Raw genomic sequence first — 15,942 nt, forward strand, 5'->3', positions numbered from 1 at the left:
AGTCCCCCAGGAGCTCCTTGGCCATTTTTTTTAAAATTAAGGTCCAACAGACAATGTTTTCTCCATATTACCACACTGCCTCTCCTTCAAATGTTGCTAATGAGTATGAGTTATATATTAAAGAGATTAAACTCTTTGACATGTGTAGTGACATATATTTTTAGTTTGTGGTTAGTCTTTTTATGATCTTTTAAACAAAGTAACTTTTACATTTGTATGTAATTAAACCTATTGTGAGTTCTTCCTCCGATGCAAGTTTAGTCTCAAAGCAGCAGGTTTTCATAATTCTGTCAGTTTCCCAGGAAATCTTCCCTTATGTTTTTTCCAGAGACTCCTCTGAAGCTCATTTATCTGAAACTTGCTCACCTGGGGCAGAAGACAGTAAGCTGTTTTTCTGCAAGAAGAGACTGTAAGGAGTTTTTATAGCAATAACCACAAAGGGGTTTTGCCTTCATAAAATTGCAATAGTCAGCAAACAGTCATGCGGGCTTAGGATTTTTTTTTTTTTTTTTTTTTTATGGTGCCATCCGGGGCCCAGTCCCACTCCATAGGGCTTGAGTTTTATGGAGGATGGTCTATGTCAGCACCTATGTGCAGAGTTCTCTCATTTTCTAAGCTTCCTTCTAGCCATCTTTAGATGTCAGTCACTGAAATAAGTAGCTTCCCTGATTCCAATCCCATCTTTTGCCTCTGGCAAAAAGATGAGGATATGGAGGTACAAAAATGCTTAGGTAATGGATTCAAATTTATACACTGAGTAAGAGAGCGATATTCAAAACGTTTAAGGACCAGCTTGATGTTGATAGCAAATACTCAGAATAGACCGCTGCAGAAACTGACCAATCAGAACAGATGCGGGAATGAATCCTAACCAATCAAACCAGAGGCCACTGTAAACTACCAGGATGGCGCCACCACTAAGAACTCGCTCTTTTGTGGTAGAGCCAGGACTTGGGCTCCAGAGCCTCTACACTGGAATACACTCCACTCTGCTGTTTCATTGCCAGGTTTCTCAGCAATCAAGTCTGATAGCTGATTTCAGTCCCTCCTGTTCTGTTCTGTAATCTCCTGTTCCTCCCAAGCCTTCAGCAAAGCGATCCGTATTCGACTCTGGTTGTAGTGGAGTCCTGAGGGGAGAAGGCAGAGGGGAAAGAAGTCGTGTTTAGGGTGACCCGCCGCCTGGGGCAAAGTAATGAGAGGGCAGGGCCAATCGACGAAGCAGTCTGGAGCAGCCCTCTATAACGAGGGTGACAGTGTTCCCCATTCCCCAAGAGCTCGAGAAAACGTTCGAAGGGAAAGAGATTTCCTACACATGTATAGTATATGATTTCAAGATATTGTTGTTGTTGTTATTGCGTTATGAAAGGAATGGGTGAGTGAAAACATTGTGAATGCTCGACATGGATACATTGACAGCCCAACGCTGCAGATGTTAAGAACTCCATCTGTGGAGCGAGACGGCACTCTAGTCATGGCTCTGCCATTTACAGGTTAAGTGATCTAAATCAAACCTCTTTCCCTAAGTCTCCTTAACCTGTAAAACGGGTGTAACAGGAGTGCCCACCCCATAGGGCTGTGAGGGTTAAGAAGACAAGTGCCTCCAGTTCCACAGCACGGCGAATGGAAGGTTGAGTCGAGGCCAGGCATCGACACAGAGAGCAGTGACCTTACCACCTTCGTCATCACTGTGATCTCGGAAGTACTTTGAGTCCTTAAACACACGCACACACATACACCCCCCACAGAAGAGAAACCCAGGTGAGGGATGCCGGCGTGTTTACTCCTCATCTCCAAAAGGCAGGAAGAGAAGCAAGGCTGAGAACCAGGAAGGGGAGGGGCCGGAGGGGAGAACTACGGACAAGGCTGCTGTGGGCAGGGCAGTGGGCTCTGAGCTCGGGTAACTCCCATATCGCTAAAGCGGGGAAATTACCAAAAAAAAAAAAAAAAAAAAGATGGAGCTAGGGGCGCCTGGATTAAATGTCTGCCTTTGGCTCAGGTCACGATCCCAGTCTCCTGGGATCGAGCCCCGCATCCGGCTCCCTGCTCGGCGGGAAGCCTGCTTCTACCTCTCCCACTCCCCCTGCTTGTGTTCCCTCTCTCGCTGTGTCTCTCTCTGTCGAATAAATAAATAAAATCTTAAAACAACAACAACAACAACAACGTATTTTTTAAAAAAAGTTGGAGATAGCTTACTATGACTTTAGAGGAGAAGAGAAGCCCTGGGGGCAAAGATTTGATTGGCCACCGATCTGATAAGAGAACTGAGAAGCAGTTAATTGTGGTTATAAAAGGCTAAGGCAGGGGACGATCAACACTTTTTTTTAGACTAAGAGGGTACCTTAACCTGTCAATTTTATCCCGTGCCTTTTCATTGCCTGTCTGGAAAGTCAGAAGGTAGTGCCAGTTGGTTGCATCTTTTACACAGTGTCATGATTCAAATGTTTTCAAGGTGATTTTGGTCAGCACCAGTGAGGTGAGGCCAAGTGAGGCGAGGTGAGGTATGTATTCTCATGCCGTGCTGGAGGTAATGTATAAATTAGTAAGTCTCTTTGGAAAGCTATTAGGCAATGCATCTCAAAATGACTTGAAAATGATCATCCGTTGGATAAAGAAGTGGTGTGCATAAACAATGTAATAATACGCAGCCATAAAAAAAAGAATGAAATCTTGCCATTCACAAGAACATGGATGGATTTAAAGGATATAATGCTAAGTGAAGTAAGTCACTCTGAGAAAGACAATATATCGTTTCATCCATATGTGGACTTTAAAAAACAAAATAGATGAACAAAGAGAAAAAGAGACAAAAAAACAGATTCTTTACTATAGAGAACAAAATGGTGGTTACCAGAGGGGAAATGGGTGGGGGGAATGGGTGAAATAAGTGAAGGGGATTAAGAATACACTTATCATGAGGAACACTGAGTAATGTATAGAATTATTGAATCATTATATTGTATATCTGAGACTAATATAACACTGTATGTTAATTATACTTGAATAAAAAAATTTTTAATTATTATCTGTTTGGGTGCAAACTTTGCAGCAGTATTCTATGGAAATGATCAGAAATTTGGCCAACGAAAGGGAGGCCATTATGTTGTTTACATGAGTGACAAAAAGAACATAGGAAAGAGACTGTAAATAAACTCATAAAAATTTGAGCACTTGTTACATTTGGGTAGTGGGGTTATGAAAATTTGTTGTTTGCTTTAATTTACTTTTAAGATTTTCCTAGATTTCTTCAGTATTTACTTATAAGAAAAATATATTTAAAAATAAATGCAGTAGACAAAAATCTACTTCGTCCATTTCATTCCTCCTATGCCTCCCTCCCTTTGCAAACCCCAAACCTACTTATTCTGGTAATGACAGGCTCAGGATGACCCACTGTGGATCTGGTTTTGATCCTCCCTTCTTCCTCTGTTGATTTTGCTATTGGCTTTGGGCTGAAATTGTATGGCTTCCTCCAACGTGGATAGGAGCTCTGCAGGATGTGTCTTGCACAGACAACCTGCCACACTGCTTCTCTTCATAGCCAAACCGGGCAGAACACCTCACCAGTGGGAACGCTCAGGTTTAATTCAGCATGCTTTACTGAGAGTTCATCTTGTTTCAGAGATGCTGGTAGGGCTGGGCAAATAAAAAGGAGAGAGAGGAGAGAGGGTATTTTTCCTATCCACTCATATTTTTCTTTAGCAAGTCAAAAGTCATACTTAGTACACTCAGTTGGGTATATCTTGGTTGATGGTCACCTGGTTAGTTTCTTACACGAAGCCAACATTTTGCAAGGGAGAAGTTCACTCACTCACTCATTCCTTCATTCACAGCTATTTATTAAGTTCCCCTACTGTGTCATGCACCATTCTAGGTGCTGGGAATGTATCTGTGAACAAACCAGGGGAAATCTCTGCCTTGAAGGCGCTTCCCTTCTAGTGGAGGCAAGAGCCAATGGTGCCATGAGGAAGAATGAAGAGTAATGAAGACAGAGACTGATGGGGTGAAGTGTGTGTGTGTTTCTTTAAATCGAGTACTTGGAAAAGAGCTCTTAATTCAGAGATATTTGAACAGAGACCTAAAGGAAGTGGAGTGAGGCATGTGGCTATCTTGAGGAAAGGCTCTCTAGAGAGTGAGAAGAATAGCAAGCGTAAAGACCCCTGGGAAGAGCTCGCTCAGTGTGTTTGAGGAAGAGTGAAAAGACCAGTGGTGCTGGAGATGAGCTTTGGGAGTTATAGGAAAGTCAGCTCCTGAGCAGCTCAGCAGGTCTTTTAAAGGGCTTTATTTTTTACTATGGGTGAAAAGGGAAGTCATATGGGGAATGGTGAGAGCAGAAGAATGACACACCTGACTGTGCTGGTTTTCAACCTTGGCTGCCCAGTGGGTCTCCTGGGAAGCTTTACAAGATCACGATGCCCAAGTCTCACCCCCAACTCTGAATTAATTGGTGAGGATTGGATAGCAGGACTTTTAAGACTTGGCCAGGTGATTTTAGTGTCAAGCCGAGGTTGAGAACTACTGATTTAAAAGGCTCACTCTGGCTGTTTGGATGAGAAAAGAGGAGTGGGGGCGAGGGGGAATGCCCGGAGACAATTAGGAGACTACTGCAGGATTCTAGCAGAGAGATGCTGGTGGCCTGGACCCACTGGTAGTGATTAAGATGGTGAGGAGTGGCTGGATTTTGGAAATACTTGAAGGTAGAGCCCTAGTCCAGTGCTGCTGCTGTTGCTAGAGCTGGATGGGTACTGGGACCTAGCACCTTGACCAACGGACCCAACACCTATCCTCTAATCTGGTCTTTATTCGTAAAAAAGCCGATGTTTGGCCTCCGCATTTACTTTGCGTTATTTCTCAACTTGTTGAGAACCTGATGGGGAAGAGGGATGCTATTTATTGAAGAAAAGCCTCAGAGATTGATAATGAGTTTGTGGTATGCGTGTGTGCATGTGCATATGTGTCCATGTGTGTGTCTTTGGCCACATTCAGCTGCCTGGGGGAATTGCCAAGTTGGTGGCAAAGTAGATTTTACCAGGAGGGAAATGGGGGCAAGGAAGCTGAAGGGGATGATGACAAAGATATACCACAGAATCTGAGCTGGGAACATTGGAAAGCAAGAATATGGGGTGAAGAGGCAAGACTAATGGTCCTGGTGGGATCAAAGAAATGTTGGGGTCAGTGTCAAGAGGGAATGAGTTGGAAAAATAAAAATTGGTGGTAGTTGCAGGGCACCTGGGTGGCACAGTCAGTTAAGCGACTGACTCTTGGTTTTGCCTCAGGTCGTGATCTCAAGGTTGTGAGACGGAGCCCCCATCATCGGGCTCCACTCTTAGTGCAGAGTCTGCTTAGGATTCTCTGTCTCTCTCCCTTTGCCCTTCTGGCTCGTGCTCTCTCTCTCTCAAATAAATAAATAAATCTTAAAAAAAAGTTGGTCGTAGGCAACATGCTTAAAACTAATATTATAAGTAGATTATTAGTAATAACAATGTCAAAGGTATGACCGTGGCAGTGGCTGAGGTAGAATAGAGAACAAGATCATTGAAGGAGAGGAAGAAAGAATGAAAAGTGAAAAGAGAACTGAGTTTGAAGTCAGAAACTGGATTTGAGTCCCAGTTCCATCAGTAACTAGCTATAACCTTTACAAGGCCATTCTGCATTCTCGGCCTGTAAAATTCCAGTTTAGTGAGCAGAGGGAGGCCTCACGAGGCATGCTAGATGTGGAAGTGTTTCATACCTGGAAAATGCTCTCTGGATGGAAGGGATTTTATCCACGGGTCAAATGATGCAAGATAACTTTTCCATAGCTAGTGAACCAAAGTGAGAGTCAATAGAATTCCAAACTTTCAATCTCTGGGACATCGAAGATTATGAGTGGTTATCAAAGGAAAATAATAAATGAGTCAAATGGATCGCCCTTTGGGACTGTCTTATTGACAATCTTTCCGCTTCTCTTTCTGTGATGAATAGATCTAGAAGTATGGTGATTGATGACTTTATTCCCTTTTGCAGGAGTGCCTTTGATGGCAGGGAGTAGGCACAGCACTGGGAGGAGAAAGGTGGTTAAGCAATCCAATCTTTCAGAAAAGAGTAATTGCCAGATTTATATTGTGTTAGAAACTATTTGTTCAGTTGTTTTAAAGGGATTTGATTAACCCTCGAGTACACCCACTAGAACAACAGAGATGGAAAAAACACAAACACTGAGAGAAGGAAGCAATTTCTTCGGGGTGCATTGCTGAAAGAAGTCATTTAGCACATCTGCTAAAAAAAAGTCCACGTGATATTGGTATATGGAATCATAAATATATTAATTTTGTAAACACCATGTCTTTTCATCTTCTTTAACTTCATTTGGCTTATTTCTGGTTCTGATAACCTTAAACTTTCTTGTGACTCCATGATGAGACTCCCAACCTGCACCCCCTATTCTAAGAAGAGGTTCATGGTTCTACAACATTTTCCTGCTTATTATCATAGTTCTCTGAAAGCTGAGGTCCTCCCTGGTCCACTCCTCACAGCCCTTGCGGGGCTTGGCCCCCACATACTGACCGCTGGTCTCCTCTCTGAGTATTTTTGTTTTTGGCAGGCGAGAATTCTACCACTGAACCACCAATGCTGGGTTTTTTTGTTTTTGCTTCTGAATCTTCCCAACCACCTGCCAGCTTGCTCTGAGCAGACACATAGTGTGTGCTTTGATTCTAAAGTGCACAGACTTTAGAATCAAAGATAAAAAGTGAGAGACTCTTAGATTGAACTTTAAAAATGATAACAACAAAACATACTCCTCCCCTCCATCCGGTAATATGTTGTCTGCAGAGACATTTTGCACTGAAAGGATATGGAGAACTTGAAAATAAGGAATGGAAAAACACCCACAAGGAAGCCAAAGGAAAGGTGGGATAGCGATTTCAATAGTGGGTAAGACAGGATCTAAGTTGAAAATGATCATAAGGGACAAAGGAGGACATCATGTGCTGGTTATAAGACCTGTATCAACAATCATTAACAAGTATGCTATCTTCCTGTATATAAAGCAACAACTTACAGAACTATAGCAGCTAACACATCCCTCTAAGAAAAGACAGATCAAACAGGCTTTGGTGATGATTAAGCTGACCTGAGCTCATGTACCTTTCCACCACACTAGCTATGTGACTTCATGAACTTACCCAGCCTCTGCGAAACTCAGTGTTCTCACCTAAAAGACAGGAATAATACCAGTCTTCTAAGATTGTTATAAGCTCTAAATTAGATAATGCATATAAATTATCAAGTACAATGTCTAGCTCATAATTGGTACTTTATAAATGTCTGCAATAAAAATTATCCTTTAGAGGGGCGCCTGGGTGGCTCAGATCGTTAAGCATCTGCCTTCGGCCTCAGGTCATGATCCCAGGGTCCTGGGACTGAGCCCTGAGTCAGGCTCCCTGCTCAGCGGGGAGCCTGCTTCTCCTTCTCCCTCTGCTGCTCCCCCTGCTTGTGCTTGTTTGCTCTCTGTCTCTCTCTCTCTCTCTCTAATAAATGAATGAAATCTTTAAAAAAATTATCTTTTGGCTACCTTGCCCCCCATCGCCTGCCCTGTTCGTATTAGATCTTTCTGGTTTATTTATTTATTTTAGAGAGAGAGAGTGAGAGCGAGTGAGAGAGAACAAGTGGGAGGGGCAGAGAGAGAGGGAGAGAGACTCTTAAGCAGACTGTGCACTGAGTGCCAAGCCCGATGTAACGCTTGATCCCAAGACCCAGAGATCATGACCTGAGCCAAAACCAAGAGTCAGAGGCTTAACCAACTGTGCAACCCAGGTGCCCCTGGATCTTCCTGATTTTGAGAACAGGCTATATATCCTGTATCCCAGGTTTTTCTACCATGCAATCTCTAGGGATACAGCAGAAAGCTGAAACAGTCTAGAGAAATACAACATCTTTGCACAACTCAGGGTACTCACCTAAAATGAACCAGTAGGTCTATACTGGTTGTTTGCAGCTGACATCCCCTCTGACCAGTCAGGGCCTGTCAGGCTATTTATTGTCTTTCTGTTCCAAGTTCAACCTTCTTGATACAGCTTTGTGTTATCAGAGCTGGACACTGTAAGCATTTCTCCTCTGCTAGCTGGCAGAATGTTAGGTTTATTCAGGAAGGCACAGAGTGACACTCCAAGGACAAAGCCACAGGAAGAGGGTCCTTTCTAGTTGCTATTTGTTCTAGTTCTCTCCATTGTTATGAGTCAACATGGCAGCCCAACAGCCCAGGGAAACAAGTTGCAGCTGCTCCCTAGCCCCTTGCTCTCCCTACTGGGACTTTCCAGCAGCTTTGGTCTGCCCACGACCTCTGACCATAGAGAACCTCTTCCAGGGACAGCTTGAGCCTGTGTTTCTTCGCCTTGACCGGCTGGTGTTCTTGCGGCAGCCACATCTTCTTTCAAGAGGTCTCCCAAGTCCCTAGTCCCTTCTTTGGCCAGGCTCCTTCAGCCGAAAGGTGGAAGCTTCTTCTTCTTCTTTTTTAAGATTTATTTATTTATTATTATTATTTTTTTTTTTTGAGAGACAGACAGCGAGCAAGCCCAAGTGGGGGGAGGAGCAGAGGCAGAGGGAGAGGAAGAGAATCCCTAGCAGATTTCCCACTGAGCACCGAGCCCAATGTGGGGCTCGAGCCCATGACCCCGAGGCCATGACCTGAGCCGAAACCAAGAGCCAGATACTCAACCGATTGAGCCATCCAGGTCCCCCTAGAAGCTTCTTTTTATTGCAACTGGTTACTGCCGAACCCCTTAGGAGCATCTCTTATTCCTTTTAGTCGTTAGTCACCTTTTATTAGTATTAGTCAACAGTTCTTTATATCAAAGTTTCCTTATTCAAATAATTGATGTAATTTCTTTTTCCTTATCAGAGACATACCTGGTGGGTTTCTCCACTAAAGTGCAATATTACCAAAGATGAGTTACTGTGTGGTGTACAAGGAATTGCTTTGTCAGCACATAAGTATTCCTAAAAATAGCCCCTCTCCTGCCACGAAAGAGGAAACATTGCCAGCTCAATTTCCTAGATTCTTGAAGGAATAAGGAGATAGGTAGAGTAGAGAGGACCCAAGAAGTGGGAAGAAAGTGTGGAAGACTCAGCACCAGAAGCTAAGTTGATCTGCATACTCAAGAGTTAGGGGAGAGGAAGAAAATATAGGGGCTGAATACTGGAGAGAATTTGGATTCCAGACATTTTGCTGAGGCTTATGAATTAGGTTTCTGTTGATATTCGTTGAAGGGTAGGAGTAAAGATTACAATTTAGTTTATTACTTTTGGTTATAGTAGTATGCTTCCTGAGTTGTGGTTCTGTGCACAGACTCAGCCACATGGACACCTGGCTCTTACTAGGATTCTACCTGATTTCTATTTTATTTTAGGGATACTTCCAATTTGTTCACACTTTTGTTTCTGATATCCAAACGCTAATATTATTGCTGAGACATTTTAATAAACTATCTGGGGGGTTTTAGGCAATGTTGGAAAATTCTTAGGGGTCTGTTTTCAGCCATCTAAAGAAGTGTTCATTCCTCCAGTTTCCTTCTTATTTGACTCTGGAAAACCCTTTCCTTTTGATTAAATTAAATTTTGGGGGGGGTAATTTTTTTTTTTTTTTTTTTTTTTTTTTAGAGAGTGAGAGAGCATGTGCACTTATGAGGGCGGGGAGGGGCAGAGGGAGAGGGGAAAGAGAGTCTTAAGCAGGCTCCATGTCCCATGCACAGTCTGACGTGTTCTCACAGCCCTGAGATCATGACCTGAACCGAAATCAAGAGTCAGACTCTAACCGACAGAGCTACCTAGGTGTACCTAAATTGATTTTTTTTTTAAAAGACAGAGTAGGCATTCAACTGGGCATGGTATAAACAGTACCAGCTTTAATCTGTGTGTGTGTATGTGTGTATGCATGTGTATGTATGCATATTCTCAAAAAGAAACACTAGAAAGATAAATCAGAAATTCACGGAAATAATTTATAAGGGGAAAGGGGGATGGGAAGAAGGGACAAGAAAGAAGTGGGCATTATAAAACTAACATAAAATGTAAAAGAAAAGGGCGCCTGGGTGACTCAGTCGGTTAAGCGACTGCCTTCGGCTCAGGTCATGATCCTGGAGTCCCAGGATCGAGTCCCGCATCGGGCTCCCTGCTCGGCGGGGAGTCTGCTTCTCCCTCCGACCCTCTTCCCTCTTGTGCTCTCTGTCTCTCATTCTCTCTCTCAAAAAGATAAATAAAATCTTTAAAAAAAAATGTAAAAGAAGAGCAGCAGATACGGAGTCAGACAGGCTTGGGTTCAAATTCCAGTTCTGCAGCTAACTACCAACTGACCTTGGAAAAGTTATTTAATCTGTCGGCTTCAGTCCCATTAACAACATGCAGAGGATTGTTGGGAACATAAAGTGGGTAACACCTGCTGAAGCAGTCCAATGCCTGGTGAGTAAGAATTGCCTGGGACATGTTAGCCATGCTTAGTAGGGTCTTGGCTCAGTACGCAAGGGAACCTCGTAAGGACTATGGGAACGCTGTAAGATTTTTAAGCTTTGTAACGAACCATCTCTTTGTATTTTTCTTGTCCCCTGTTTGTCCTGAATTCTTAGGAAGAAAATCCTTAAGAGAATCAGGGCTTGTTATGTGTCTTTGGGGGAAGCTGGAATGAGATGTTCTTCCTCTGTAGCCATTTTGGGGTGGGATGGTGGAGTGATAAGAACTCCAGAGGAAAGAGCAGGTGGGAAATGGAAACAGAGTCCCCGGGGCTTGTTGCAAAGAAGGAAAAAGGAGCCTAGGGCATGAACTGAGGCAATGAGAGCCCAATGGAAGGTCAGAGGGTATTTCCCCAAATCCAGCATGGACTTCTCCCTTCCTCCTCTGTTAGGAACAGCATGGAAAAGCAGGGACCCAGTGTGGCTACGTCACTTTCTCAGTGCAGCTTACAAATTGTGGGTTTCTCTTCCTTGTTTCAATCAGGAAACGGTTCTCAATTCCCTTTCTCCCTCAATCAATGCCTCATTGTTTACGGAGCCGAGGAAGTCCTTGGTGCAGATTATATAATCCAGACCAGACCTTTAGCATCTAATGCCTCTTTTGAGAAGGAGCCAAAGCCTCTTTTCTTCCTGACATTTCAAAGTTCAATTGAACCCAACGGCTTCCACTGCATTCTGTCACTTAGCTACCTGTGTGGCTCTGGGTGAGTTTCGAAGCCTTGAACGTGAATGTTGGGTGTCTCCCTCATGGAGAGCAGCAGTACCAGGACTGTCAGGCCAAGCTCTGTCCCAGCATCGTGTAAGTGGTTTTGGCAAGAATACCAGATGGTTTTGCAAATGTGTTTCCACCACATGGGCTCCACTGTGAACGTTTTTATCTTCCATCATGCTCTCACATCTGCCTGTGTAAGAGTCACAGTTGAGTCCTAGACTTCTAAAACTCCTTGGCTTCTGCGGTTACAGGGGAGGAATGGTGCCTGTGTCGGCCAGGTATCTATAGTTGAATGCTGGCCAACAACGGTGGAAAATGAAGTCATGGAATGTTGCTCACAGAATCTGTAAGAAGGTAAAAGAAGCAGGCCTGGAGGCCAGGCAGGCTGGGCAGCAGACACGATGTGGCCGGCATGCCACCACCATCACCACCCATGGTCACTATCCTTGGACATGAATCTTAACGCTAGACCACCTCAGCTGCCATCCGAGATTCAACACCACTGTTTCTGTGACTTCACATAATTCAAAGTCCTGGGTGGTGGTGTCCTACAGCTTGTGTGTTTCCTTTGGTGGTCAAGAATAAGAAGGGCAGGGATTTCTGCTTTTTTGCTTCTGTACTACGCACGCATTGGCTAGCGACCAGAAGTTACAGTGTAGTTACACCAGATTCTTGTCCCCTGGCTGATTCTGGAGATGCTAGTACAAGGAACACCAGCTCTGACTCCCAATTAAGAAAGGGGGAAGATTTAGATCCTGGGCAGGAAAGGAGGGATGGAAGGAAGGAAGGAAGGAAGGAAGAAAAGAAAGAGTAAGAGAGAGAAGGAAGGAAGGAAGGAAGGAAAGAAGGAAAGAAAGAAAAAGGAAGGAAGGAAAGAAAGAGTGAGAGAGAGACTGAAAGGAAGGAAGGAAGGAAGGAAGGAAGGAAGGAAGGAAGGAAGGAAGGAAAGAAAGGAAGTATCCTTACTTCCTAGGTAGGAAGGAAGAAAGATGGGCCACTGAAATGGAGAGAGTGTCATAAAGTGAGTTTTTCAACCAGGCCCTTTTCTCTGCCCTCCTCCTGCTTCTCTCCCGTTGGGGTTGGGCCTGCCCAAGTCCTGTCATGCTTCAGTACCTGAACAGGTGCATGGGCTCCCTTCCGGGACCTGGAGTCCTGCCATCCATTGCTCAACTCTGACTTCTTGCTGTTTTAACATTGGGCCTCCATCCCCAGGGCCTTCTCCTGCTTGTGGCTCTTGGAGTCAAGTTTCCTTACATATGCTACAAGCGGCCAGCTAATCAATCATAGATCTTGGGACTTGGCTAGAAATGACCTGTTTTTCTCCTTCTTGGGTTCTTCCCTCTCAGGGTCTTCTCTATAATCTCTGGATGTGGAAAGTCAAGAGGCCCAGATTTGTTCACCGTGGACTTGGGCAAGTAATCTGACTTTACGAGCCTCAGTTTCCTTATCTGGAGAATCATGGGGGTGGTAACTGTAAAGATTCCTAGAGCTGCTGAATCATGGTCATTACGGTTCTAACTTGAGTTATCTTTTTTTTTTTCTTGATTTTACTTCATGGATCCCTGACTTCCCTGGTTCTCCCACCCCTAATTCTGCTGTGCATTATTTCTATTTCTTTTCTTCATTTTTAACCCTCCAGTTATGAAGCACAATAAAAATAGGAATTTTCCATTCTCCACTTAACCCGGAGTCCTCCCACTCTGTATCATGCATACATTGCCCCAAATCACTCAGCCTGAGGATTCTGACTTTTCTGGGGTCATGAGAGAACAGTAGACGGGCTGAGTTCTCAGCATTTGACCCTTCCCCTGCAGGGTGGGGTCAAATATACTTGTCATTTTCTCAGTGAAAACCCAGATAATTCGGGTTACATTGGGTTCCTTTCTGACAACATGGACTGCAACTTCAGAATCATCTCTTTGCTCCTTGGTTTAATCCAGAAGGAGGAAAAAAAAAAAAGCCATATAAAGCAATCTTTTATTTTGTATGCTAGAGGATCCTCGTGCAAGTTTTTCTACTCTGCCTTGCCTGTATTTGTTTTTGTTTTTTTTATTTTTTAGAGTTTCACTAAAAAGAATGGTAGTCACAAAACCAGCTACCGTTTACTGACAACTTGCTATGTACCAGGCCCTGGGCGAGGGGCTGGATCTATGTTATCTCATGTAACTTGCTCAATTAATATAGGAGACAGGCACGAATGCCCTCTTTCTATGGATGAGGAAACGGGCTTAGAGAAACCAAGTGACATTTTTCTCAAGAACCCTGTTTAAGCAGCCCTCAGAGAGTCACCTAGCAGGCCCTCTGGTGGGGTTGGTTCACTCTCCTCAAAGTCACCTTGGCTTCTCCATCTCCAGGGGTAAAGGAGTCTCTGCTGCCTTTCTGACGTGCTTCTTTCCAGAAGCCTCTGATTCCCCTGAGATTTACAGAGCTTCAGTTCCCTGGCTGGGAAGGATTTACAGACTCTGTAGAACAAGGACTTCCTGGTGTCATAATGGTCCTGTTCTCACAGAGGCTACCATGCTGGGTGTGGCTCCTTTGTCCGTGCATGAACGCTGGCTTCCAGAAAAGTGGCTCTAACATCAACTCCAGGCCTTCTTGGGGTTAGGCGAGCAGGTGTGTGTTCTAGAAGAGATTTGCAGAGGTCGTTTAGTTCATCTCTTCATCTTTGCCACGATTACCGTTTCTTACTCCAATTCCCAACTATGGTTACATGCTCAGCCTCGCTCAAACTGCTCAAAACAGATTCCATTTTGATTGAACCCAAATTTTCCTTGTTTTATCTTATCAAAACAGGGGAAAATTCGTTATTATCTTCAAAATATTGATTTCCTTTCTTCTTTTCCTTTCCCTTCTCTAAAAAAACATTAAGTAAGCCCTTTGGGGGAATTACCTTTGCCCATCAAGGAGTTACACACACTGTTGTAATGGGAGTCATCATTGGGGGGGGATTAATTGCTTTCTCCTCACTGGCTGGAGGAATCCTTTTGTCTGGGGAAGTGATTAGAATGGTTCCTAAAGGAATCCAAAGTGAAAGAGAGGTAGTATTCAGTTTTGACATTCAAAATAAGATTTCACAGCATGACAGTAACTTGAATGCTAGGTTTGAGAGAGGATTTTTCTAAATAACTTCATTCAGGTCCCAGTTGGTCAGGATCACAAAGTTTCTCTCATAGGACAGAGAAGATAATGCTTTTTATGATTTGGGTTTAATCAGCAGTCTGTAGGTTCTGTTTAGGTTCAAGCCAGGAAACTATCAAGCAGAGGAAGTAAATGAGTCTGCTGCCTCTTCTTGTCCTGGGGCATTGTGGGAAGAGGATGCCATGAACTGAAGTGAGTTAAGAGGGGAAGTGGCAAGATGCATGCTCTGATGTCCCTTTAAAAGGCGTGTTTGAGGGCACCTGGGTGGCTCAGTCCTTAAAGCGTCTGCCTTGATCATGATCCCAGGGTCCTGGGATGGCGCCCCGCATCAGGTTCCCTGCTCCGCGGGAAGCCTGTTTCTCCCTCTCTCACTCCCCCTGCTTGTGTTCCCTCTCTCGCTCTGTCTCTCTCTGTCAAATAAATAAATAAATAAAATATTAAAAAAAAAAAAAAAAAAAAGACGTGTTCGACATGCTGAGAGGCACGTAGAAGACGGGTTTCTTCTCCACTCCCTGTCTGCTTAGGACTCTGGGAGGAGAACTCTGATAGCAGGCTGTGCTCTGTGACAGGAGCCAACGGTGGAGGGGGCAGTCCAAAGTGGTACAAAAGGCTGGCTGCATATTGGGCAGGCAGAGAGAGAGAGCCTACTGCTCTACAGTCCCAAGCCTTCCTCCATTCCCATTGGTGAGCCTGAGAGCCAGCCCTGATGCCCACTGCACCAGGACGGCAGGGGGAGGCTGGGGCAGAGCTCAGAAGGAGCTGAGGTGAGGCGAGAAGCCAGGGACAAGTGATGGGGAGCCCAGATCGGGAGCCACACCAGTTGTAGACATTAGTAGGGTACCAGCTGACCCTCCAGGAACAAGCACCCACCTAAGGCCTGCATAAAGCCAAGGTGCCTTCTTCCTTCACAACAATGCCATGGCCAAAGGCTCAGACACCCCCTTGAGAATGATCCTGAGCAAGACCCAAAAGGGACCAATTAAATGATGGATTTAAACTAAGTTTTAAGGAGCTCCTGGGTGGTGTAGTCGGTTGAGCATCTGACTCTTGGTTTCGGCTCAGGTCCTGGTCTCAGTGTCCTGAGACAGATCCCTGCTTTGGGCTTCATGTTCAGTGTGGAGTCAGCTTGGGATTCTCTCTCCCTCTACCCCTTCCCTGCTCCCCGCCTCCCCATGCTCTCTCTCTTAAACAACAACAACTAAATTTTAAGCTGGATTAGACATTCAATTATATTTTTCCTCTTTACCGAGCAAGTAACAACAAATGAGATGACAACACAAAGAAATATTTTCTCTGCACATCCAAGATGTATGGCGAGCATATTTAAGCCTGCATTTTCAATTAAGCGTATTTCAATAAAAGAAAATCAGCCTTTTCTATTTCAGGCCCAGTGATTGAATTCTCTTAACTTTTCTTCCTATTTTACATTCTTGGTTCTAGTTGCTAACCTCTGGATATTTCCTGAAGTTTTATGTTCCTCTGAAATTCTAGAGTATGTTCTCCTCCCCCTCCTTTTCATCAACATCAGCAAGAACAAAAAGAAAAAGGAACACATACTCTTCTGGGTTGAAATGTGGTACGTATGTTGAAGCCCAGCCCCCATACCTCAGA

Source organism: Callorhinus ursinus, unplaced genomic scaffold (genome assembly GCF_003265705.2).
Source record: "Callorhinus ursinus isolate GAN/ISIS: 27379988/994484 unplaced genomic scaffold, GSC_fseal_2.0 scaffold4, whole genome shotgun sequence".
Taxonomy (NCBI): Eukaryota; Metazoa; Chordata; class Mammalia; order Carnivora; family Otariidae; genus Callorhinus; species Callorhinus ursinus.